Source organism: Lissotriton helveticus, chromosome 8 (genome assembly GCF_964261635.1).
Source record: "Lissotriton helveticus chromosome 8, aLisHel1.1, whole genome shotgun sequence".
Lineage (NCBI taxonomy): Eukaryota > Metazoa > Chordata > Amphibia > Caudata > Salamandridae > Lissotriton > Lissotriton helveticus.
The window spans coordinates 818,828,969-818,853,359 of NC_136069.1; the positions used below are offsets into that span (position 1 = coordinate 818,828,969).

The following is a 24,391-nucleotide window of genomic DNA, read 5'->3' on the forward strand; positions in this document are numbered from 1 at the left end:
AATTTACATAGGCAGAACAGAGACTGCTGGGAAAAGCCTGAAATTAAAGGCACAGAAAATGCCTGCTTCTGGAGAGAACACTAAGAAGCATTGAAAGTTTTTCCTCTGACCCTGGCCACTCTTAAGAGGAATCCTATGATAGTCAGCAGGACCCACCCTAAAAAGGAAGGGACAGCCATTTGGACCCTTTCCACCTTTCCTTGATCGAGCCTGATCGAGCCTGATTGAGCGCTGATTGAGCGGATAAGCACATAAGCACATAAGCACATAAGCACATAAGCACATAAGCACATAAGCACATAAGCACATAAGCACATAAGCACATAAGCACATAAGCACATGTACTTCTTATTTTGGGAAGGCATTGCTTAGCTTGTTACCAGCAGCTCAGTTATGTTATGATGTTAGAGGCTATGCAAGGAATGCTTTAGTCCTGCATTAGGCAGTTTTTATTGCTTCTTGCATTCAAGAGATAGATAATTAGCCAGAATCTGTGGCCCAGCTATTCACCTTGGCATTCCGATTTGCACAAAGGGAATAAGTATTTGAGAGAAAAGGCAAAATGTGTTTCTTATGTTGTTATGAACAGCTTTTTATTCTTTCTCTTTAGGCTCTAGCCAATGCAGAAATATATAAATAACTGCTGACTTCCTGTAAGACTTGTCCAATGCTGAGAAAAAATAAAAGGGGACACTTACAAATGATAGTGCTATCGTTTGAGAAAGGGTAAGTTGACACTGAATTTCCTGTGAATTCACAGACCAAGCATGAAAAAGACCCCAGCATGATCTTCATTGCGGGCTTAGAGCTGGTATTACCTTTTCAGAGGTGAGGGTCTTTCAACGGCTCGTTGGTCTAGGGGTATGATTCTCGCTTTGGGTGCGAGAGGTCCCGGGTTCAAATCCCGGACGAGCCCTTTCATTGGTGCTCTTTTGAAGTATGCATTTCAAAGCCAATATCAATTTTCTCTTTGCAGTAGTGGATGATTATTTGCTAGAGTCTCATGCTTTTAACCTTGCCCTGCCTGAGCAAATAGGAAACATTTCTCTTTAAGCATTTTGCAAAAATGCTGAACTTGCAAGGCATATACAAGCGTTCAGATAGGGCTGTCGGGCAGGTTGCATGAAAGAAATCTAAAACCAGATGCCCTTGGAATAGTCTGTTTTGAGCAGTTTCATCACAGAAGAATCACCTGTAGGTATCTGTTTCTGTAGTGTAGTGGTTATCACGTTCGCCTCACACGCGAAAGGTCCCCGGTTCGAAACCGGGCAGAAACACTAGTTATATTGTCTTGGCTGCAATGTTGAGAGTTGCCGTTTTGCATGAAATTGTCCAGGCCCTGAAGGTGGGTTCATGCAGTCTCGTTCCAAGAAAGTGAATTCTCTTAAAAACAATAACATAATTGGCATGTGGATGTATCTGTTGATTCACAGACCTCACTTTCAAAAGAGCCCTGCATTCGGTTCAATGCTCAACCAGAACAAGCATTAACTTTGAGAATTGTTGGCACCAACAGGCCTCCTATTTTAGTGGAGTGTTTTTGGTTTTAAGTGCTGAGGCTTGGGCTCAATTCCTAGATGATCCTTCTCAAGGTGATGATACAAATGCATCGTCACCTTTTCGTTTAATGTCAGAATTGTTTATTTCCATTTGGTGGTGTATGAATGCTTTCGACAGTATGGGGATTTTTTCTAGCCTTGCATGAATAAAAGCATATCACTCCTCTTTATGTATTTTTCTAATACATTTATATTTGCATCTCCTCTCCTAGCATGCATTTTTGACTATCTTACAGGCTGTATATAATAAGTATCAATTCAGGGGCGCCTCTACTACTCAAATCACAACTGTTCTATCACGACATTGATAAGCAATCTGCATCTGCTTCTGTTGTGTATTGGTTATCATATTTACCTGACGTGTGAAAGTCCCATGTTTGACAGTGCACGTTAACAAAGAAACCAATGATTTTTATTAAAAGTTGTCTTGTGTTTTGGTTACCTTGCATCAGCCAAAACGTGCCAGAGATGACTTCATTTGCAGTCACTTGAAAAGTAGGGATTCTCAAATAAATGGCAAGAGGTTGAAACAAATCCAAAGAAATGCATGGCATATCTATGAGTAGGTGTATGCATGTATCCATATATAAAGATAGATAGATAGATAGATAGATAGATAGATAGATAGATAGAGATATAGATAGATAGATAGATAGATAGATAGATAGATAGATAGATAGATAGATAGATAGATAGATAGATAGATAGATAGATAGATAGATAGATAGATAGATAGATAGATATAGGGAGAGAGAGAGCGTTAATATAAACAGAGACTTTATTTTCAATCAAGCGGTATTTTCTTTCCTTTAGGAGCAGAATGTTCTGATCATCAGCGCACCAGAATGTAGTGCTTGGTTGGCAAGCATCACATATTGTGATGTGTTAGCTAAGAGTTCCATGTCCTTCAGACTCATATATTCCTCTGTAGTTGTACCTTGGTGATTCCACAAAACATGGCATCATAATCAGCATTCTACTGCCACAGAGTGGACAGAGAAACCATTTAGAATTTCCCTGAAAAAGAAAAAAAGCATACTTAGGCAGAGCTTTGTGGACAGGAAGGACATTAGAGCAAGTGAGCAATAAGCACTGCTTTTGTTAATTTACATAGGCAGAACAGAGACTGCTGGGAAAAGCCTGAAATTAAAGGCACAGAAAATGCCTGCTTCTGGAGAGAACACTAAGAAGCATTGAAAGTTTTTCCTCTGACCCTGGCCACTCTTAAGAGGAATCCTATGATAGTCAGCAGGACCCACCCTAAAAAGGAAGGGACAGCCATTTGGACCCTTTCCACCTTTCCTTGATCGAGCCTGATTGAGCGCTGATTGAGCGGATAAGCACATAAGCACATAAGCACATGTACTTCTTATTTTGGGAAGGCATTGCTTAGCTTGTTACCAGCAGCTCAGTTATGTTATGATGTTAGAGGCTATGCAAGGAATGCTTTAGTCCTGCATTAGGCAGTTTTTATTGCTTCTTGCATTCAAGAGATAGATAATTAGCCAGAATCTGTGGCCCAGCTATTCACCTTGGCATTCCGATTTGCACAAAGGGAATAAGTATTTGAGAGAAAAGGCAAAATGTGTTTCTTATGTTGTTATGAACAGCTTTTTATTCTTTCTCTTTAGGCTCTAGCCAATGCAGAAATATATAAATAACTGCTGACTTCCTGTAAGACTTGTCCAATGCTGAGAAAAAATAAAAGGGGACACTTACAAATGATAGTGCTATCGTTTGAGAAAGGGTAAGTTGACACTGAATTTCCTGTGAATTCACAGACCAAGCATGAAAAAGACCCCAGCATGATCTTCATTGCGGGCTTAGAGCTGGTATTACCTTTTCAGAGGTGAGGGGCTTTCAACGGCTCGTTGGTCTAGGGGTATGATTCTCGCTTTGGGTGCGAGAGGTCCCGGGTTCAAATCCCGGACGAGCCCTTTCATTGGTGCTCTTTTGAAGTATGCATTTCAAAGCCAATATCAATTTTCTCTTTGCAGTAGTGGATGATTATTTGCTAGAGTCTCATGCTTTTAACCTTGCCCTGCCTGAGCAAATAGGAAACATTTCTCTTTAAGCATTTTGCAAAAATGCTGAACTTGCAAGGCATATACAAGCGTTCAGATAGGGCTGTCGGGCAGGTTGCATGAAAGAAATCTAAAACCAGATGCCCTTGGAATAGTCTGTTTTGAGCAGTTTCATCACAGAAGAATCACCTGTAGGTATCTGTTTCTGTAGTGTAGTGGTTATCACGTTCGCCTCACACGCGAAAGGTCCCCGGTTCGAAACCGGGCAGAAACACTAGTTATATTGTCTTGGCTGCAATGTTGAGAGTTGCAGTTTTGCATGAAATTGTCCAGGCCCTGAAGGTGGGTTCATGCAGTGTCGTTCCAAGAAAGGGAATTCTCTTAAAAACAATAACATAATTGGCATGTGGATGTATCTGTTGATTCACAGACCTCACTTTCAAAAGAGCCCTGCATTCGGTTCAATGCTCAACCAGAACAAGCATTAACTTTGAGAATTGTTGGCACCAACAGGCCTCCTATTTTAGTGGAGTGTTTCTGGTTTTAAGTGCTGAGGCTTGGGCTCAATTCCTAGATGATCCTTCTCAAGGTGATGATACAAATGCATCGTCACCTTTTCGTTTAATGTCAGAATTGTTTATTTCCATTTGGTGGTGTATGAATGCTTTCGACAGTATGGGGATTTTTTCTAGCCTTGCATGAATAAAAGCATATCACTCCTCTTTATGTATTTTTCTAATACATTTATATTTGCATCTCCTCTCCTAGCATGCATTTTTGACTATCTTACAGGCTGTATATAATAAGTATCAATTCAGGGGCGCTTCTACTACTCAAATCACAACTGTTCTATCACGACATTGATAAGCAATCTGCATCTGCTTCTGTTGTGTATTGGTTATCATATTTACCTGACGTGTGAAAGTCCCATGTTTGACAGTGCACGTTAACAAAGAAACCAATGATTTTTATTAAAAGTTGTCTTGTGTTTTGGTTACCTTGCATCAGCCAAAACGTGCCAGAGATGACTTCATTTGCAGTCACTTGAAAAGTAGGGATTCTCAAATAAATGGCAAGAGGTTGAAACAAATCCAAAGAAATGCATGGCATATCTATGAGTAGGTGTATGCATGTATCCATATATAAAGATAGATAGATAGATAGATAGAGATATAGATAGATAGATAGATAGATAGATAGATAGATAGATAGATAGATAGATAGATAGATAGATAGATAGATAGATAGATAGATAGATAGATAGATAGATAGATAGATAGATAGATATAGGGAGAGAGAGAGCGTTAATATAAACAGAGACTTTATTTTCAATCAAGCGGTATTTTCTTTCCTTTAGGAGCAGAATGTTCTGATCATCAGCGCACCAGAATGTAGTGCTTGGTTGGCAGGCATCACATATTGTGATGTGTTAGCTAAGAGTTCCATGTCCTTCAGACTCATATATTCCTCTGTAATTGTACCTTGGTGATTCCACAAAACATGGCATCATAATCAGCATTCTACTGCCACAGAGTGGACAGAGAAACCATTTAGAATTTCCCTGAAAAAGAAAAAAAGCATACTTAGGCAGAGCTTTGTGGACAGGAAGGACATTAGAGCAAGTGAGGAATAAGCACTGCTTTTGTTAATTTACATAGGCAGAACCGAGACTGCTGGGAAAAGCCTGAAATTAAAGGCACAGAAAATGCCTGCTTCTGGAGAGAACACTAAGAAGCATTGAAAGTTTTTCCTCTGACCCTGGCCACTCTTAAGAGGAATCCTATCATAGTCAGCAGGACCCACCCTAAAAAGGAAGGGACAGCCATTTGGACCCTTTCCACCTTTCCTTGATCGAGCCTGATCGAGCCTGATTGAGCGCTGATTGAGCGGATAAGCACATAAGCACATGTACTTCTCATTTTGGGAAGGCATTGCTTAGCTTGTTACCAGCAGCTCAGTTATGTTATGATGTTAGAGGCTATGCAAGGAATGCTTTAGTCCTGCATTAGGCAGTTTTTATTGCTTCTTGCATTCAAGAGATAGATAATTAGCCAGAATCTGTGGCCCAGCTATTCACCTTGGCATTCCGATTTGCACAAAGGGAATAAGTATTTGAGAGAAAAGGCAAAATGTGTTTCTTATGTTGTTATGAACAGCTTTTTATTCTTTCTCTTTAGGCTTTAGCCAATGCAGAAATATATAAATAACTGCTGACTTCCTGTAAGACTTGTCCAATGCTGAGAAAAAATAAAAGGGGACACTTACAAATGATAGTGCTATCGTTTGAGAAAGGGTAAGTTGACACTGAATTTCCTGTGAATTCACAGACCAAGCATGAAAAAGACCCCAGCATGATCTTCATTGCGGGCTTAGAGCTGGTATTACCTTTTCAGAGGTGAGGGTCTTTCAACGGCTCGTTGGTCTAGGGGTATGATTCTCGCTTTGGGTGCGAGAGGTCCCGGGTTCAAATCCCGGACGAGCCCTTTCATTGGTGCTCTTTTGAAGTATGCATTTCAAAGCCAATATCAATTTTCTCTTTGCAGTAGTGGATGATTATTTGCTAGAGTCTCATGCTTTTAACCTTGCCCTGCCTGAGCAAATAGGAAACATTTCTCTTTAAGCATTTTGCAAAAATGCTGAACTTGCAAGGCATATACAAGCGTTCAGATAGGGCTGTCGGGCAGGTTGCATGAAAGAAATCTAAAACCAGATGCCCTTGGAATAGTCTGTTTTGAGCAGTTTCATCACAGAAGAATCACCTGTAGGTATCTGTTTCTGTAGTGTAGTGGTTATCACGTTCGCCTCACACGCGAAAGGTCCCCGGTTCGAAACCGGGCAGAAACACTAGTTATATTGTCTTGGCTGCAATGTTGAGAGTTGCCGTTTTGCATGAAATTGTCCAGGCCCTGAAGATGGGTTCATGCAGTCTCGTTCCAAGAAAGTGAATTCTCTTAAAAACAATAACATAATTGGCATGTGGATGTATCTGTTGATTCACAAACCTCACTTTCAAAAGAGCCCTGCATTTGGTTCAATGCTCAACCAGAACAAGCATTAACTTTGAGAATTGTTGGCACCAACAGGCCTCCTATTTTAGTGGAGTGTTTCTGGTTTTAAGTGCTGAGGCTTGGGCTCAATTCCTAGATGATCCTTCTCAAGGTGATGATACAAATGCATCGTCACCTTTTCGTTTAATGTCAGAATTGTTTATTTCCATTTGGTGGTGTATGAATGCTTTCGACAGTATGGGGATTTTTTCTAGCCTTGCATGAATAAAAGCATATCACTCCTCTTTATGTATTTTTCTAATACATTTATATTTGCATCTCCTCTCCTAGCATGCATTTTTGACTATCTTACAGGCTGTATATAATAAGTATCAATTCAGGGGCGCTTCTACTACTCAAATCACAACTGTTCTATCACGACATTGATAAGCAATCTGCATCTGCTTCTGTTGTGTATTGGTTATCATATTTACCTGACGTTTGAAAGTCCCATGTTTGACAGTGCACGTTAACAAAGAAACCAATGATTTTTATTAAAAGTTGTCTTGTGTTTTGGTTACCTTGCATCAGCCAAAACGTGCCAGAGATGACTTCATTTGCAGTCACTTTAAAAGTAGGGATTCTCAAATAAATGGCAAGAGGTTGAAACAAATCCAAAGAAATGCATGGCATATCTATGAGTAGGTGTATGCATGTATCCATATATAAAGATAGATAGATAGATAGATAGATAGATAGATAGATAGATAGATAAATAGATAGATAGATAGATAGATAGATAGATAGATAGATAGATAGATAGATAGATAGATAGATAGATAGATAGATAGATAGATAGATAGATAGATAGATAGATAGATAGATAGATAGATAGATAGATAGATAGATATAGGGAGAGAGAGAGCGTTAATATAAACAGAGACTTTATTTTCAATCAAGCGGTATTTTCTTTCCTTTAGGAGCAGAATGTTCTGATCATCAGCGCACCAGAATGTAGTGCTTGGTTGGCAAGCATCACATATTGTGATGTGTTAGCTAAGAGTTCCATGTCCTTCAGACTCATATATTCCTCTGTAGTTGTACCTTGGTGATTCCACAAAACATGGCATCATAATCAGCATTCTACTGCCACAGAGTGGACAGAGAAACCATTTAGAATTTCCCTGAAAAAGAAAAAAAGCATACTTAGGCAGAGCTTTGTGGACAGGAAGGACATTAGAGCAAGTGAGGAATAAGCACTGCTTTTGTTAATTTACATATGCAGAACAGAGACTGCTGGGAAAAGCCTGAAATTAAAGGCACAGAAAATGCCTGCTTCTGGAGAGAACACTAAGAAGCATTGAAAGTTTTTCCTCTGACCCTGGCCACTCTTAAGAGGAATCCTATGATAGTCAGCAGGACCCACCCTAAAAAGGAAGGGACAGCCATTTGGACCCTTTCCACCTTTCCTATATCTCGCCTGATCGAGCCTGATCGAGCGCTAATTGAGCGGATAAGCACATAAGCACATGTACTTCTCATTTTGGGAAGGCATTGCTTAGCTTGTTACCAGCAGCTCAGTTATGTTATGATGTTAGAGGCTATGCAAGGAATGCTTTAGTCCTGCATTAGGCAGTTTTTATTGCTTCTTGCATTCAAGAGATAGATAATTAGCCAGAATCTGTGGCCCAGCTATTCACCTTGGCATTCCGATTTGCACAAAGGGAATAAGTATTTGAGAGAAAAGGCAAAATGTGTTTCTTATGTTGTTATGAACAGCTTTTTATTCTTTCTCTTTAGGCTCTAGCCAATGCAGAAATATATAAATAACTGCTGACTTCCTGTAAGACTTGTCCAATGCTGAGAAAAAATAAAAGGGGACACTTACAAATGATAGTGCTATCGTTTGAGAAAGGGTAAGTTGACACTGAATTTCCTGTGAATTCACAGACCAAGCATGAAAAAGACCCCAGCATGATCTTCATTGCGGGCTTAGAGCTGGTATTACCTTTTCAGAGGTGAGGGTCTTTCAACGGCTCGTTGGTCTAGGGGTATGATTCTCGCTTTGGGTGCGAGAGGTCCCGGGTTCAAATCCCGGACGAGCCCTTTCATTGGTGCTCTTTTGAAGTATGCATTTCAAAGCCAATATCAATTTTCTCTTTGCAGTAGTGGATGATTATTTGCTAGAGTCTCATGCTTTTAACCTTGCCCTGCCTGAGCAAATAGGAAACATTTCTCTTTAAGCATTTTGCAAAAATGCTGAACTTGCAAGGCATATACAAGCGTTCAGATAGGGCTGTCGGGCAGGTTGCATGAAAGAAATCTAAAACCAGATGCCCTTGGAATAGTCTGTTTTGAGCAGTTTCATCACAGAAGAATCACCTGTAGGTATCTGTTTCTGTAGTGTAGTGGTTATCACGTTCGCCTCACACGCGAAAGGTCCCCGGTTCGAAACCGGGCAGAAACGCTAGTTATATTGTCTTGGCTGCAATGTTGAGAGTTGCCGTTTTGCATGAAATTGTCCAGGCCCTGAAGGTGGGTTCATGCAGTCTCGTTCCAAGAAAGTGAATTCTCTTAAAAACAATAACATAATTGGCATGTGGATGTATCTGTTGATTCACAGACCTCACTTTCAAAAGAGCCCTGCATTCGGTTCAATGCTCAACCAGAACAAGCATTAACTTTGAGAATTGTTGGCACCAACAGGCCTCCTATTTTAGTGGAGTGTTTTTGGTTTTAAGTGCTGAGGCTTGGGCTCAATTCCTAGATGATCCTTCTCAAGGTGATGATACAAATGCATCGTCACCTTTTCGTTTAATGTCAGAATTGTTTATTTCCATTTGGTGGTGTATGAATGCTTTCGACAGTATGGGGATTTTTTCTAGCCTTGCATGAATAAAAGCATATCACTCCTCTTTATGTATTTTTCTAATACATTTATATTTGCATCTCCTCTCCTAGCATGCATTTTTGACTATCTTACAGGCTGTATATAATAAGTATCAATTCAGGGGCGCTTCTACTACTCAAATCACAACTGTTCTATCACGACATTGATAAGCAATCTGCATCTGCTTCTGTTGTGTATTGGTTATCATATTTACCTGACGTGTGAAAGTCCCATGTTTGACAGTGCACGTTAACAAAGAAACCAATGATTTTTATTAAAAGTTGTCTTGTGTTTTGGTTACCTTGCATCAGCCAAAACGTGCCAGAGATGACTTCATTTGCAGTCACTTGAAAAGTAGGGATTCTCAAATAAATGGCAAGAGGTTGAAACAAATCCAAAGAAATGCATGGCATATCTATGAGTAGGTGTATGCATGTATCCATATATAAAGATAGATAGATAGATAGATAGATAGAGATATAGATAGATAGATAGATAGATAGATAGATAGATAGATAGATAGATAGATAGATAGATAGATAGATAGATAGATAGATAGATAGATAGATAGATAGATAGATAGATAGATAGATAGATAGATAGATAGATAGATAGATAGATAGATAGATAGATAGATAGATATAGGGAGAGAGAGAGCGTTAATATAAACAGAGACTTTATTTTCAATCAAGCGGTATTTTCTTTCCTTTAGGAGCAGAATGTTCTGATCATCAGCGCACCAGAATGTAGTGCTTGGTTGGCAAGCATCACATATTGTGATGTGTTAGCTAAGAGTTCCATGTCCTTCAGACTCATATATTCCTCTGTAGTTGTACCTTGGTGATTCCACAAAACATGGCATCATAATCAGCATTCTACTGCCACAGAGTGGACAGAGAAACCATTTAGAATTTCCCTGAAAAAGAAAAAAAGCATACTTAGGCAGAGCTTTGTGGACAGGAAGGACATTAGAGCAAGTGAGCAATAAGCACTGCTTTTGTTAATTTACATAGGCAGAACAGAGACTGCTGGGAAAAGCCTGAAATTAAAGGCACAGAAAATGCCTGCTTCTGGAGAGAACACTAAGAAGCATTGAAAGTTTTTCCTCTGACGCTGGCCACTCTTAAGAGGAATCCTATGATAGTCAGCAGGACCCACCCTAAAAAGGAAGGGACAGCCATTTGGACCCTTTCCACCTTTCCTTGATCGAGCCTGATCGAGCCTGATTGAGCGCTGATTGAGCGGATAAGCACATAAGCACATAAGCACATGTACTTCTTATTTTGGGAAGGCATTGCTTAGCTTGTTACCAGCAGCTCAGTTATGTTATGATGTTAGAGGCTATGCAAGGAATGCTTTAGTCCTGCATTAGGCAGTTTTTATTGCTTCTTGCATTCAAGAGATAGATAATTAGCCAGAATCTGTGGCCCAGCTATTCACCTTGGCATTCCGATTTGCACAAAGGGAATAAGTATTTGAGAGAAAAGGCAAAATGTGTTTCTTATGTTGTTATGAACAGCTTTTTATTCTTTCTCTTTAGGCTCTAGCCAATGCAGAAATATATAAATAACTGCTGACTTCCTGTAAGACTTGTCCAATGCTGAGAAAAAATAAAAGGGGACACTTACAAATGATAGTGCTATCGTTTGAGAAAGGGTAAGTTGACACTGAATTTCCTGTGAATTCACAGACCAAGCATGAAAAAGACCCCAGCATGATCTTCATTGCGGGCTTAGAGCTGGTATTACCTTTTCAGAGGTGAGGGTCTTTCAACGGCTCGTTGGTCTAGGGGTATGATTCTCGCTTTGGGTGCGAGAGGTCCCGGGTTCAAATCCCGGACGAGCCCTTTCATTGGTGCTCTTTTGAAGTATGCATTTCAAAGCCAATATCAATTTTCTCTTTGCAGTAGTGGATGATTATTTGCTAGAGTCTCATGCTTTTAACCTTGCCCTGCCTGAGCAAATAGGAAACATTTCTCTTTAAGCATTTTGCAAAAATGCTGAACTTGCAAGGCATATACAAGCGTTCAGATAGGGCTGTCGGGCAGGTTGCATGAAAGAAATCTAAAACCAGATGCCCTTGGAATAGTCTGTTTTGAGCAGTTTCATCACAGAAGAATCACCTGTAGGTATCTGTTTCTGTAGTGTAGTGGTTATCACGTTCGCCTCACACGCGAAAGGTCCCCGGTTCGAAACCGGGCAGAAACACTAGTTATATTGTCTTGGCTGCAATGTTGAGAGTTGCCGTTTTGCATGAAATTGTCCAGGCCCTGAAGGTGGGTTCATGCAGTCTCGTTCCAAGAAAGTGAATTCTCTTAAAAACAATAACATAATTGGCATGTGGATGTATCTGTTGATTCACAGACCTCACTTTCAAAAGAGCCCTGCATTCGGTTCAATGCTCAACCAGAACAAGCATTAACTTTGAGAATTGTTGGCACCAACAGGCCTCCTATTTTAGTGGAGTGTTTTTGGTTTTAAGTGCTGAGGCTTGGGCTCAATTCCTAGATGATCCTTCTCAAGGTGATGATACAAATGCATCGTCACCTTTTCGTTTAATGTCAGAATTGTTTATTTCCATTTGGTGGTGTATGAATGCTTTCGACAGTATGGGGATTTTTTCTAGCCTTGCATGAATAAAAGCATATCACTCCTCTTTATGTATTTTTCTAATACATTTATATTTGCATCTCCTCTCCTAGCATGCATTTTTGACTATCTTACAGGCTGTATATAATAAGTATCAATTCAGGGGCGCTTCTACTACTCAAATCACAACTGTTCTATCACGACATTGATAAGCAATCTGCATCTGCTTCTGTTGTGTATTGGTTATCATATTTACCTGACGTGTGAAAGTCCCATGTTTGACAGTGCACGTTAACAAAGAAACCAATGATTTTTATTAAAAGTTGTCTTGTGTTTTGGTTACCTTGCATCAGCCAAAACGTGCCAGAGATGACTTCATTTGCAGTCACTTGAAAAGTAGGGATTCTCAAATAAATGGCAAGAGGTTGAAACAAATCCAAAGAAATGCATGGCATATCTATGAGTAGGTGTATGCATGTATCCATATATAAAGATAGATAGATAGATAGATAGATAGATAGAGATATAGATAGATAGATAGATAGATAGATAGATAGATAGATAGATAGATAGATAGATAGATAGATAGATAGATAGATAGATAGATAGATAGATAGATAGATAGATAGATAGATAGATATAGGGAGAGAGAGAGCGTTAATATAAACAGAGACTTTATTTTCAATCAAGCGGTATTTTCTTTCCTTTAGGAGCAGAATGTTCTGATCATCAGCGCACCAGAATGTAGTGCTTGGTTGGCAAGCATCACATATTGTGATGTGTTAGCTAAGAGTTCCATGTCCTTCAGACTCATATATTCCTCTGTAGTTGTACCTTGGTGATTCCACAAAACATGGCATCATAATCAGCATTCTACTGCCACAGAGTGGACAGAGAAACCATTTAGAATTTCCCTGAAAAAGAAAAAAAGCATACTTAGGCAGAGCTTTGTGGACAGGAAGGACATTAGAGCAAGTGAGCAATAAGCACTGCTTTTGTTAATTTACATAGGCAGAACAGAGACTGCTGGGAAAAGCCTGAAATTAAAGGCACAGAAAATGCCTGCTTCTGGAGAGAACACTAAGAAGCATTGAAAGTTTTTCCTCTGACCCTGGCCACTCTTAAGAGGAATCCTATGATAGTCAGCAGGACCCACCCTAAAAAGGAAGGGACAGCCATTTGGACCCTTTCCACCTTTCCTTGATCGAGCCTGATTGAGCGCTGATTGAGCGGATAAGCACATAAGCACATGTACTTCTTATTTTGGGAAGGCATTGCTTAGCTTGTTACCAGCAGCTCAGTTATGTTATGATGTTAGAGGCTATGCAAGGAATGCTTTAGTCCTGCATTAGGCAGTTTTTATTGCTTCTTGCATTCAAGAGATAGATAATTAGCCAGAATCTGTGGCCCAGCTATTCACCTTGGCATTCCGATTTGCACAAAGGGAATAAGTATTTGAGAGAAAAGGCAAAATGTGTTTCTTATGTTGTTATGAACAGCTTTTTATTCTTTCTCTTTAGGCTCTAGCCAATGCAGAAATATATAAATAACTGCTGACTTCCTGTAAGACTTGTCCAATGCTGAGAAAAAATAAAAGGGGACACTTACAAATGATAGTGCTATCGTTTGAGAAAGGGTAAGTTGACACTGAATTTCCTGTGAATTCACAGACCAAGCATGAAAAAGACCCCAGCATGATCTTCATTGCGGGCTTAGAGCTGGTATTACCTTTTCAGAGGTGAGGGGCTTTCAACGGCTCGTTGGTCTAGGGGTATGATTCTCGCTTTGGGTGCGAGAGGTCCCGGGTTCAAATCCCGGACGAGCCCTTTCATTGGTGCTCTTTTGAAGTATGCATTTCAAAGCCAATATCAATTTTCTCTTTGCAGTAGTGGATGATTATTTGCTAGAGTCTCATGCTTTTAACCTTGCCCTGCCTGAGCAAATAGGAAACATTTCTCTTTAAGCATTTTGCAAAAATGCTGAACTTGCAAGGCATATACAAGCGTTCAGATAGGGCTGTCGGGCAGGTTGCATGAAAGAAATCTAAAACCAGATGCCCTTGGAATAGTCTGTTTTGAGCAGTTTCATCACAGAAGAATCACCTGTAGGTATCTGTTTCTGTAGTGTAGTGGTTATCACGTTCGCCTCACACGCGAAAGGTCCCCGGTTCGAAACCGGGCAGAAACACTAGTTATATTGTCTTGGCTGCAATGTTGAGAGTTGCAGTTTTGCATGAAATTGTCCAGGCCCTGAAGGTGGGTTCATGCAGTGTCGTTCCAAGAAAGGGAATTCTCTTAAAAACAATAACATAATTGGCATGTGGATGTATCTGTTGATTCACAGACCTCACTTTCAAAAGAGCCCTGCATTCGGTTCAATGCTCAACCAGAACAAGCATTAACTTTGAGAATTGTTGGCACCAACAGGCCTCCTATTTTAGTGGAGTGTTTCTGGTTTTAAGTGCTGAGGCTTGGGCTCAATTCCTAGATGATCCTTCTCAAGGTGATGATACAAATGCATCGTCACCTTTTCGTTTAATGTCAGAATTGTTTATTTCCATTTGGTGGTGTATGAATGCTTTCGACAGTATGGGGATTTTTTCTAGCCTTGCATGAATAAAAGCATATCACTCCTCTTTATGTATTTTTCTAATACATTTATATTTGCATCTCCTCTCCTAGCATGCATTTTTGACTATCTTACAGGCTGTATATAATAAGTATCAATTCAGGGGCGCTTCTACTACTCAAATCACAACTGTTCTATCACGACATTGATAAGCAATCTGCATCTGCTTCTGTTGTGTATTGGTTATCATATTTACCTGACGTGTGAAAGTCCCATGTTTGACAGTGCACGTTAACAAAGAAACCAATGATTTTTATTAAAAGTTGTCTTGTGTTTTGGTTACCTTGCATCAGCCAAAACGTGCCAGAGATGACTTCATTTGCAGTCACTTGAAAAGTAGGGATTCTCAAATAAATGGCAAGAGGTTGAAACAAATCCAAAGAAATGCATGGCATATCTATGAGTAGGTGTATGCATGTATCCATATATAAAGATAGATAGATAGATAGATAGAGATATAGATAGATAGATAGATAGATAGATAGATAGATAGATAGATAGATAGATAGATAGATAGATAGATAGATAGATAGATAGATAGATAGATATAGGGAGAGAGAGAGCGTTAATATAAACAGAGACTTTATTTTCAATCAAGCGGTATTTTCTTTCCTTTAGGAGCAGAATGTTCTGATCATCAGCGCACCAGAATGTAGTGCTTGGTTGGCAGGCATCACATATTGTGATGTGTTAGCTAAGAGTTCCATGTCCTTCAGACTCATATATTCCTCTGTAATTGTACCTTGGTGATTCCACAAAACATGGCATCATAATCAGCATTCTACTGCCACAGAGTGGACAGAGAAACCATTTAGAATTTCCCTGAAAAAGAAAAAAAGCATACTTAGGCAGAGCTTTGTGGACAGGAAGGACATTAGAGCAAGTGAGGAATAAGCACTGCTTTTGTTAATTTACATAGGCAGAACCGAGACTGCTGGGAAAAGCCTGAAATTAAAGGCACAGAAAATGCCTGCTTCTGGAGAGAACACTAAGAAGCATTGAAAGTTTTTCCTCTGACCCTGGCCACTCTTAAGAGGAATCCTATGATAGTCAGCAGGACCCACCCTAAAAAGGAAGGGACAGCCATTTGGACCCTTTCCACCTTTCCTATATCTCGCCTGATTGAGCGCTGATTGAGCGGATAAGCACATAAGCACATGTACTTCTCATTTTGGGAAGGCATTGCTTAGCTTGTTACCAGCAGCTCAGTTATGTTATGATGTTAGAGGCTATGCAAGGAATGCTTTAGTCCTGCATTAGGCAGTTTTTATTGCTTCTTGCATTCAAGAGATAGATAATTAGCCAGAATCTGTGGCCCAGCTATTCACCTTGGCATTCCGATTTGCACAAAGGGAATAAGTATTTGAGAGAAAAGGCAAAATGTGTTTCTTATGTTGTTATGAACAGCTTTTTATTCTTTCTCTTTAGGCTTTAGCCAATGCAGAAATATATAAATAACTGCTGACTTCCTGTAAGACTTGTCCAATGCTGAGAAAAAATAAAAGGGGACACTTACAAATGATAGTGCTATCGTTTGAGAAAGGGTAAGTTGACACTGAATTTCCTGTGAATTCACAGACCAAGCATGAAAAAGACCCCAGCATGATCTTCATTGCGGGCTTAGAGCTGGTATTACCTTTTCAGAGGTGAGGGTCTTTCAACGGCTCGTTGGTCTAGGGGTATGATTCTCGCTTTGGGTGCGAGAGGTCCCGGGTTCAAATCCCGGACGAGCCCTTTCATTGGTGCTCTTTTGAAGTATGCATTTCAAAGCCAATATCAATTTTCTCTTTGCAGTAGTGGATGATTATTTGCTAGAGTCTCATGCTTTTAACCTTGCCCTGCCTGAGCAAATAGGAAACATTTCTCTTTAAGCATTTTGCAAAAATGCTGAACTTGCAAGGCATATACAAGCGTTCAGATAGGGCTGTCGGGCAGGTTGCATGAAAGAAATCTAAAACCAGATGCCCTTGGAATAGTCTGTTTTGAGCAGTTTCATCACAGAAGAATCACCTGTAGGTATCTGTTTCTGTAGTGTAGTGGTTATCACGTTCGCCTCACACGCGAAAGGTCCCCGGTTCGAAACCGGGCAGAAACACTAGTTATATTGTCTTGGCTGCAATGTTGAGAGTTGCCGTTTTGCATGAAATTGTCCAGGCCCTGAAGATGGGTTCATGCAGTCTCGTTCCAAGAAAGTGAATTCTCTTAAAAACAATAACATAATTGGCATGTGGATGTATCTGTTGATTCACAAACCTCACTTTCAAAAGAGCCCTGCATTTGGTTCAATGCTCAACCAGAACAAGCATTAACTTTGAGAATTGTTGGCACCAACAGGCCTCCTATTTTAGTGGAGTGTTTCTGGTTTTAAGTGCTGAGGCTTGGGCTCAATTCCTAGATGATCCTTCTCAAGGTGATGATACAAATGCATCGTCACCTTTTCGTTTAATGTCAGAATTGTTTATTTCCATTTGGTGGTGTATGAATGCTTTCGACAGTATGGGGATTTTTTCTAGCCTTGCATGAATAAAAGCATATCACTCCTCTTTATGTATTTTTCTAATACATTTATATTTGCATCTCCTCTCCTAGCATGCATTTTTGACTATCTTACAGGCTGTATATAATAAGTATCAATTCAGGGGCGCTTCTACTACTCAAATCACAACTGTTCTATCACGACATTGATAAGCAATCTGCATCTGCTTCTGTTGTGTATTGGTTATCATATTTACCTGACGTGTGAAAGTCCCATGTTTGACAGTGCACGTTAACAAAGAAACCAATGATTTTTATTAAAAGTTGTCTTGTGTTTTGGTTACCTTGCATCAGCCAAAACGTGCCAGAGATGACTTCATTTGCAGTCACTTTAAAAGTAGGGATTCTCAAATAAATGGCAAGAGGTTGAAACAAATCCAAAGAAATGCATGGCATATCTATGAGTAGGTGTATGCATGTATCCATATATAAAGATAGATAGATAGATAGATAGATAGATAGATAGATAGATAGATAATAGATAGATAGATAGATAGATAGATAGATAGATAGATAGATAGATAGATAGATAGATAGATAGATAGATAGATAGATAGATAGATAGATAGATAGATAGATAGATAGATAGATAGATAGATAGATAGATAGATAGATAGATAGATAGATAGATATAGGGAGAGAGAGAGCGTTAATATAAACAGAGACTTTATTTTCAATCAAGCGGTATTTTCTTTCCTTTAGGAGCAGAATGTTCTGATCATCAGCGCACCAGAATGTAGTGCTTGGTTGGCAAGCATCACATATTGTGATGTGTTAGCTAAGAGTTCCATGTCCTTCAGACTCATATATTCCTCTGTAGTTGTACCTTGGTGATTCCACAAAACATGGCATCATAATCAGCATTCTACTGCCACAGAGTGGACAGAGAAACCATTTAGAATTTCCCTGAAAAAGAAAAAAAGCATACTTAGGCAGAGCTTTGTGGACAGGAAGGACATTAGAGCAAGTGAGGAATAAGCACTGCTTTTGTTAATTTACATATGCAGAACAGAGACTGCTGGGAAAAGCCTGAAATTAAAGGCACAGAAAATGCCTGCTTCTGGAGAGAACACTAAGAAGCATTGAAAGTTTTTCCTCTGACCCTGGCCACTCTTAAGAGGAATCCTATGATAGTCAGCAGGACCCACCCTAAAAAGGAAGGGACAGCCATTTGGACCCTTTCCACCTTTCCTATATCTCGCCTGATCGAGCCTGATCGAGCGCTAATTGAGCGGATAAGCACATAAGCACATGTACTTCTCATTTTGGGAAGGCATTGCTTAGCTTGTTACCAGCAGCTCAGTTATGTTATGATGTTAGAGGCTATGCAAGGAATGCTTTAGTCCTGCATTAGGCAGTTTTTATTGCTTCTTGCATTCAAGAGATAGATAATTAGCCAGAATCTGTGGCCCAGCTATTCACCTTGGCATTCCGATTTGCACAAAGGGAATAAGTATTTGAGAGAAAAGGCAAAATGTGTTTCTTATGTTGTTATGAACAGCTTTTTATTCTTTCTCTTTAGGCTCTAGCCAATGCAGAAATATATAAATAACTGCTGACTTCCTGTAAGACTTGTCCAATGCTGAGAAAAAATAAAAGGGGACACTTACAAATGATAGTGCTATCGTTTGAGAAAGGGTAAGTTGACACTGAATTTCCTGTGAATTCACAGACCAAGCATGAAAAAGACCCCAGCATGATCTTCATTGCGGGCTTAGAGCTGGTATTACCTTTTCAGAGGTGAGGGTCTTTCAACGGCTCGTTGGTCTAGGGGTATGATTCTCGCTTTGGGTGCGAGAGGTCCCGGGTTCAAATCCCGGACGAGCCCTTTCATTGGTGCTCTTTTGAAGTATGCATTTCAAAGCCAATATCAATTTTCTCTTTGCAGTAGTGGATGATTATTTGCTAGAGTCTCATGCTTTTAACCTTGCCCTGCCTGAGCAAATAGGAAACATTTCTCTTTAAGCATTTTGCAAAAATGCTGAACTTGCAAGGCATATACAAGCGTTCAGATAGGGCTGTCGGGCAGGTTGCATGAAAGAAATCTAAAACCAGATGCCCTTGGAATAGTCTGTTTTGAGCAGTTTCATCACAGAAGAATCACCTGTAGGTATCTGTTTCTGTAGTGTAGTGGTTATCACGTTCGCCTCACACGCGAAAGGTCCCCGGTTCGAAACCGGGCAGAAACACTAGTTATATTGTCTTGGCTGCAATGTTGAGAGTTGCCGTTTTGCATGAAATTGTCCAGGCCCTGAAGGTGGGTTCATGCAGTCTCGTTCCAAGAAAGTGAATTCTCTTAAAAACAATAACATAATTGGCATGTGGATGTATCTGTTGATTCACAGACCTCACTTTCAAAAGAGCCCTACATTCGGTTCAATGCTCAACCAGAACAAGCATTAACTTTGAGAATTGTTGGCACCAACAGGCCTCCTATTTTAGTGGAGTGTTTTTGGTTTTAAGTGCTGAGGCTTGGGCTCAATTCCTAGATGATCCTTCTCAAGGTGATGATACAAATGCATCGTCACCTTTTCGTTTAATGTCAGAATTGTTTATTTCCATTTGGTGGTGTATGAATGCTTTCGACAGTATGGGGATTTTTTCTAGCCTTGCATGAATAAAAGCATATCACTCCTCTTTATGTATTTTTCTAATACATTTATATTTGCATCTCCTCTCCTAGCATGCATTTTTGACTATCTTACAGGCTGTATATAATAAGTATCAATTCAGGGGCGCTTCTACTACTCAAATCACAACTGTTCTATCACGACATTGATAAGCAATCTGCATCTGCTTCTGTTGTGTATTGGTTATCATATTTACCTGACGTGTGAAAGTCCCATGTTTGACAGTGCACGTTAACAAAGAAACCAATGATTTTTATTAAAAGTTGTCTTGTGTTTTGGTTACCTTGCATCAGCCAAAACGTGCCAGAGATGACTTCATTTGCAGTCACTTGAAAAGTAGGGATTCTCAAATAAATGGCAAGAGGTTGAAACAAATCCAAAGAAATGCATGGCATATCTATGAGTAGGTGTATGCATGTATCCATATATAAAGATAGATAGATAGATAGATAGAGATATAGATAGATAGATAGATAGATAGATAGATAGATAGATAGATAGATAGATAGATAGATAGATAGATAGATAGATAGATAGATAGATAGATAGATATAGGGAGAGAGAGAGCGTTAATATAAACAGAGACTTTATTTTCAATCAAGCGGTATTTTCTTTCCTTTAGGAGCAGAATGTTCTGATCATCAGCGCACCAGAATGTAGTGCTTGGTTGGCAAGCATCACATATTGTGATGTGTTAGCTAAGAGTTCCATGTCCTTCAGACTCATATATTCCTCTGTAGTTGTACCTTGGTGATTCCACAAAACATGGCATCATAATCAGCATTCTACTGCCACAGAGTGGACAGAGAAACCATTTAGAATTTCCCTGAAAAAGAAAAAAAGCATACTTAGGCAGAGCTTTGTGGACAGGAAGGACATTAGAGCAAGTGAGCAATAAGCACTGCTTTTGTTAATTTACATAGGCAGAACAGAGACTGCTGGGAAAAGCCTGAAATTAAAGGCACAGAAAATGCCTGCTTCTGGAGAGAACACTAAGAAGCATTGAAAGTTTTTCCTCTGACCCTGGCCACTCTTAAGAGGAATCCTATGATAGTCAGCAGGACCCACCCTAAAAAGGAAGGGACAGCCATTTGGACCCTTTCCACCTTTCCTTGATCGAGCCTGATCGAGCCTGATTGAGCGCTGATTGAGCGGATAAGCACATAAGCACATAAGCACATAAGCACATGTACTTCTTATTTTGGGAAGGCATTGCTTAGCTTGTTACCAGCAGCTCAGTTATGTTATGATGTTAGAGGCTATGCAAGGAATGCTTTAGTCCTGCATTAGGCAGTTTTTATTGCTTCTTGCATTCAAGAGATAGATAATTAGCCAGAATCTGTGGCCCAGCTATTCACCTTGGCATTCCGATTTGCACAAAGGGAATAAGTATTTGAGAGAAAAGGCAAAATGTGTTTCTTATGTTGTTATGAACAGCTTTTTATTCTTTCTCTTTAGGCTCTAGCCAATGCAGAAATATATAAATAACTGCTGACTTCCTGTAAGACTTGTCCAATGCTGAGAAAAAATAAAAGGGGACACTTACAAATGATAGTGCTATCGTTTGAGAAAGGGTAAGTTGACACTGAATTTCCTGTGAATTCACAGACCAAGCATGAAAAAGACCCCAGCATGATCTTCATTGCGGGCTTAGAGCTGGTATTACCTTTTCAGAGGTGAGGGTCTTTCAACGGCTCGTTGGTCTAGGGGTATGATTCTCGCTTTGGGTGCGAGAGGTCCCGGGTTCAAATCCCGGACGAGCCCTTTCATTGGTGCTCTTTTGAAGTATGCATTTCAAAGCCAATATCAATTTTCTCTTTGCAGTAGTGGATGATTATTTGCTAGAGTCTCATGCTTTTAACCTTGCCCTGCCTGAGCAAATAGGAAACATTTCTCTTTAAGCATTTTGCAAAAATGCTGAACTTGCAAGGCATATACAAGCGTTCAGATAGGGCTGTCGGGCAGGTTGCATGAAAGAAATCTAAAACCAGATGCCCTTGGAATAGTCTGTTTTGAGCAGTTTCATCACAGAAGAATCACCTGTAGGTATCTGTTTCTGTAGTGTAGTGGTTATCACGTTCGCCTCACACGCGAAAGGTCCCCGGTTCGAAACCGGGCAGAAACACTAGTTATATTGTCTTGGCTGCAATGTTGAGAGTTGCCGTTTTGCATGAAATTGTCCAGGCCCTGAAGGTGGGTTCATGCAGTCTCGTTCCAAGAAAGTGAATTCTCTTAAAAACAATAACATAATTGGCATGTGGATGTATCTGTTGATTCACAGACCTCACTTTCAAAAGAGCCCTGCATTCGGTTCAATGCTCAACCAGAACAAGCATTAACTTTGAGAATTGTTGGCACCAACAGGCCTCCTATTTTAGTGGAGTGTTTTTGGTTTTAAGTGCTGAGGCTTGGGCTCAATTCCTAGATGATCCTTCTCAAGGTGATGATACAAATGCATCGTCACCTTTTCGTTTAATGTCAGAATTGTTTATTTCCATTTGGTGGTGTATGAATGCTTTCGACAGTATGGGGATTTTTTCTAGCCTTGCATGAATAAAAGCATATCACTCCTCTTTATGTATTTTTCTAATACATTTATATTTGCATCTCCTCTCCTAGCATGCATTTTTGACTATCTTACAGGCTGTATATAATAAGTATCAATTCAGGGGCGCTTCTACTACTCAAATCACAACTGTTCTATCACGACATTGATAAGCAATCTGCATCTGCTTCTGTTGTGTATTGGTTATCATATTTACCTGACGTGTGAAAGTCCCATGTTTGACAGTGCACGTTAACAAAGAAACCAATGATTTTTATTAAAAGTTGTCTTGTGTTTTGGTTACCTTGCATCAGCCAAAACGTGCCAGAGATGACTTCATTTGCAGTCACTTGAAAAGTAGGGATTCTCAAATAAATGGCAAGAGGTTGAAACAAATCCAAAGAAATGCATGGCATATCTATGAGTAGGTGTATGCATGTATCCATATATAAAGATAGATAGATAGATAGATAGAGATATAGATAGATAGATAGATAGATAGATAGATAGATAGATAGATAGATAGATAGATAGATAGATAGATAGATAGATAGATAGATAGATAGATAGATAGATAGATATAGGGAGAGAGAGAGCGTTAATATAAACAGAGACTTTATTTTCAATCAAGCGGTATTTTCTTTCCTTTAGGAGCAGAATGTTCTGATCATCAGCGCACCAGAATGTAGTGCTTGGTTGGCAGGCATCACATATTGTGATGTGTTAGCTAAGAGTTCCATGTCCTTCAGACTCATATATTCCTCTGTAATTGTACCTTGGTGATTCCACAAAACATGGCATCATAATCAGCATTCTACTGCCACAGAGTGGACAGAGAAACCATTTAGAATTTCCCTGAAAAAGAAAAAAAGCATACTTAGGCAGAGCTTTGTGGACAGGAAGGACATTAGAGCAAGTGAGGAATAAGCACTGCTTTTGTTAATTTACATAGGCAGAACCGAGACTGCTGGGAAAAGCCTGAAATTAAAGGCACAGAAAATGCCTGCTTCTGGAGAGAACACTAAGAAGCATTGAAAGTTTTTCCTCTGACCCTGGCCACTCTTAAGAGGAATCCTATGATAGTCAGCAGGACCCACCCTAAAAAGGAAGGGACAGCCATTTGGACCCTTTCCACCTTTCCTATATCTCGCCTGATTGAGCGCTGATTGAGCGGATAAGCACATAAGCACATGTACTTCTCATTTTGGGAAGGCATTGCTTAGCTTGTTACCAGCAGCTCAGTTATGTTATGATGTTAGAGGCTATGCAAGGAATGCTTTAGTCCTGCATTAGGCAGTTTTTATTGCTTCTTGCATTCAAGAGATAGATAATTAGCCAGAATCTGTGGCCCAGCTATTCACCTTGGCATTCCGATTTGCACAAAGGGAATAAGTATTTGAGAGAAAAGGCAAAATGTGTTTCTTATGTTGTTATGAACAGCTTTTTATTCTTTCTCTTTAGGCTTTAGCCAATGCAGAAATATATAAATAACTGCTGACTTCCTGTAAGACTTGTCCAATGCTGAGAAAAAATAAAAGGGGACACTTACAAATGATAGTGCTATCGTTTGAGAAAGGGTAAGTTGACACTGAATTTCCTGTGAATTCACAGACCAAGCATGAAAAAGACCCCAGCATGATCTTCATTGCGGGCTTAGAGCTGGTATTACCTTTTCAGAGGTGAGGGTCTTTCAACGGCTCGTTGGTCTAGGGGTATGATTCTCGCTTTGGGTGCGAGAGGTCCCGGGTTCAAATCCCGGACGAGCCCTTTCATTGGTGCTCTTTTGAAGTATGCATTTCAAAGCCAATATCAATTTTCTCTTTGCAGTAGTGGATGATTATTTGCTAGAGTCTCATGCTTTTAACCTTGCCCTGCCTGAGCAAATAGGAAACATTTCTCTTTAAGCATTTTGCAAAAATGCTGAACTTGCAAGGCATATACAAGCGTTCAGATAGGGCTGTCGGGCAGGTTGCATGAAAGAAATCTAAAACCAGATGCCCTTGGA

The 24,391-nt window shown here is 39.8% G+C and overlaps 19 non-coding genes across 19 annotated transcripts; all 19 read left to right on the top strand.

The window, feature by feature from the left end:
* Positions 1-844: 844 nt before the first annotated feature.
* Positions 845-916, top strand: TRNAP-UGG (transfer RNA proline (anticodon UGG)). The gene has a single exon. It is a non-coding gene; the product is annotated as a tRNA-Pro (tRNA).
* A 288-nt stretch (positions 917-1,204) lies between these two features.
* On the top strand, positions 1,205-1,277 carry TRNAV-CAC (transfer RNA valine (anticodon CAC)). Its single transcript has one exon. It is a non-coding gene; the product is annotated as a tRNA-Val (tRNA).
* Positions 1,278-3,424: 2,147 nt separating this feature from the next.
* On the top strand, positions 3,425-3,496 carry TRNAP-UGG (transfer RNA proline (anticodon UGG)). Its single transcript has one exon. It is a non-coding gene; the product is annotated as a tRNA-Pro (tRNA).
* Positions 3,497-3,784: 288 nt separating this feature from the next.
* Positions 3,785-3,857, top strand: TRNAV-CAC (transfer RNA valine (anticodon CAC)). The gene has a single exon. It is a non-coding gene; the product is annotated as a tRNA-Val (tRNA).
* Positions 3,858-5,994: 2,137 nt separating this feature from the next.
* TRNAP-UGG (transfer RNA proline (anticodon UGG)) lies at positions 5,995-6,066 on the top strand. The gene has a single exon. It is a non-coding gene; the product is annotated as a tRNA-Pro (tRNA).
* A 288-nt stretch (positions 6,067-6,354) lies between these two features.
* On the top strand, positions 6,355-6,427 carry TRNAV-CAC (transfer RNA valine (anticodon CAC)). The gene has a single exon. It is a non-coding gene; the product is annotated as a tRNA-Val (tRNA).
* A 2,177-nt stretch (positions 6,428-8,604) lies between these two features.
* On the top strand, positions 8,605-8,676 carry TRNAP-UGG (transfer RNA proline (anticodon UGG)). The gene has a single exon. It is a non-coding gene; the product is annotated as a tRNA-Pro (tRNA).
* A 288-nt stretch (positions 8,677-8,964) lies between these two features.
* On the top strand, positions 8,965-9,037 carry TRNAV-CAC (transfer RNA valine (anticodon CAC)). The gene has a single exon. It is a non-coding gene; the product is annotated as a tRNA-Val (tRNA).
* Positions 9,038-11,234: 2,197 nt separating this feature from the next.
* On the top strand, positions 11,235-11,306 carry TRNAP-UGG (transfer RNA proline (anticodon UGG)). Its single transcript has one exon. It is a non-coding gene; the product is annotated as a tRNA-Pro (tRNA).
* A 288-nt stretch (positions 11,307-11,594) lies between these two features.
* On the top strand, positions 11,595-11,667 carry TRNAV-CAC (transfer RNA valine (anticodon CAC)). The gene has a single exon. It is a non-coding gene; the product is annotated as a tRNA-Val (tRNA).
* Positions 11,668-13,802: 2,135 nt separating this feature from the next.
* Positions 13,803-13,874, top strand: TRNAP-UGG (transfer RNA proline (anticodon UGG)). The gene has a single exon. It is a non-coding gene; the product is annotated as a tRNA-Pro (tRNA).
* Positions 13,875-14,162: 288 nt separating this feature from the next.
* On the top strand, positions 14,163-14,235 carry TRNAV-CAC (transfer RNA valine (anticodon CAC)). The gene has a single exon. It is a non-coding gene; the product is annotated as a tRNA-Val (tRNA).
* A 2,103-nt stretch (positions 14,236-16,338) lies between these two features.
* TRNAP-UGG (transfer RNA proline (anticodon UGG)) lies at positions 16,339-16,410 on the top strand. The gene has a single exon. It is a non-coding gene; the product is annotated as a tRNA-Pro (tRNA).
* A 288-nt stretch (positions 16,411-16,698) lies between these two features.
* TRNAV-CAC (transfer RNA valine (anticodon CAC)) lies at positions 16,699-16,771 on the top strand. The gene has a single exon. It is a non-coding gene; the product is annotated as a tRNA-Val (tRNA).
* Positions 16,772-18,967: 2,196 nt separating this feature from the next.
* Positions 18,968-19,039, top strand: TRNAP-UGG (transfer RNA proline (anticodon UGG)). The gene has a single exon. It is a non-coding gene; the product is annotated as a tRNA-Pro (tRNA).
* Positions 19,040-19,327: 288 nt separating this feature from the next.
* Positions 19,328-19,400, top strand: TRNAV-CAC (transfer RNA valine (anticodon CAC)). The gene has a single exon. It is a non-coding gene; the product is annotated as a tRNA-Val (tRNA).
* Positions 19,401-21,533: 2,133 nt separating this feature from the next.
* On the top strand, positions 21,534-21,605 carry TRNAP-UGG (transfer RNA proline (anticodon UGG)). Its single transcript has one exon. It is a non-coding gene; the product is annotated as a tRNA-Pro (tRNA).
* Positions 21,606-21,893: 288 nt separating this feature from the next.
* Positions 21,894-21,966, top strand: TRNAV-CAC (transfer RNA valine (anticodon CAC)). Its single transcript has one exon. It is a non-coding gene; the product is annotated as a tRNA-Val (tRNA).
* Positions 21,967-24,081: 2,115 nt separating this feature from the next.
* On the top strand, positions 24,082-24,153 carry TRNAP-UGG (transfer RNA proline (anticodon UGG)). The gene has a single exon. It is a non-coding gene; the product is annotated as a tRNA-Pro (tRNA).
* Positions 24,154-24,391: the final 238 nt, after the last annotated feature.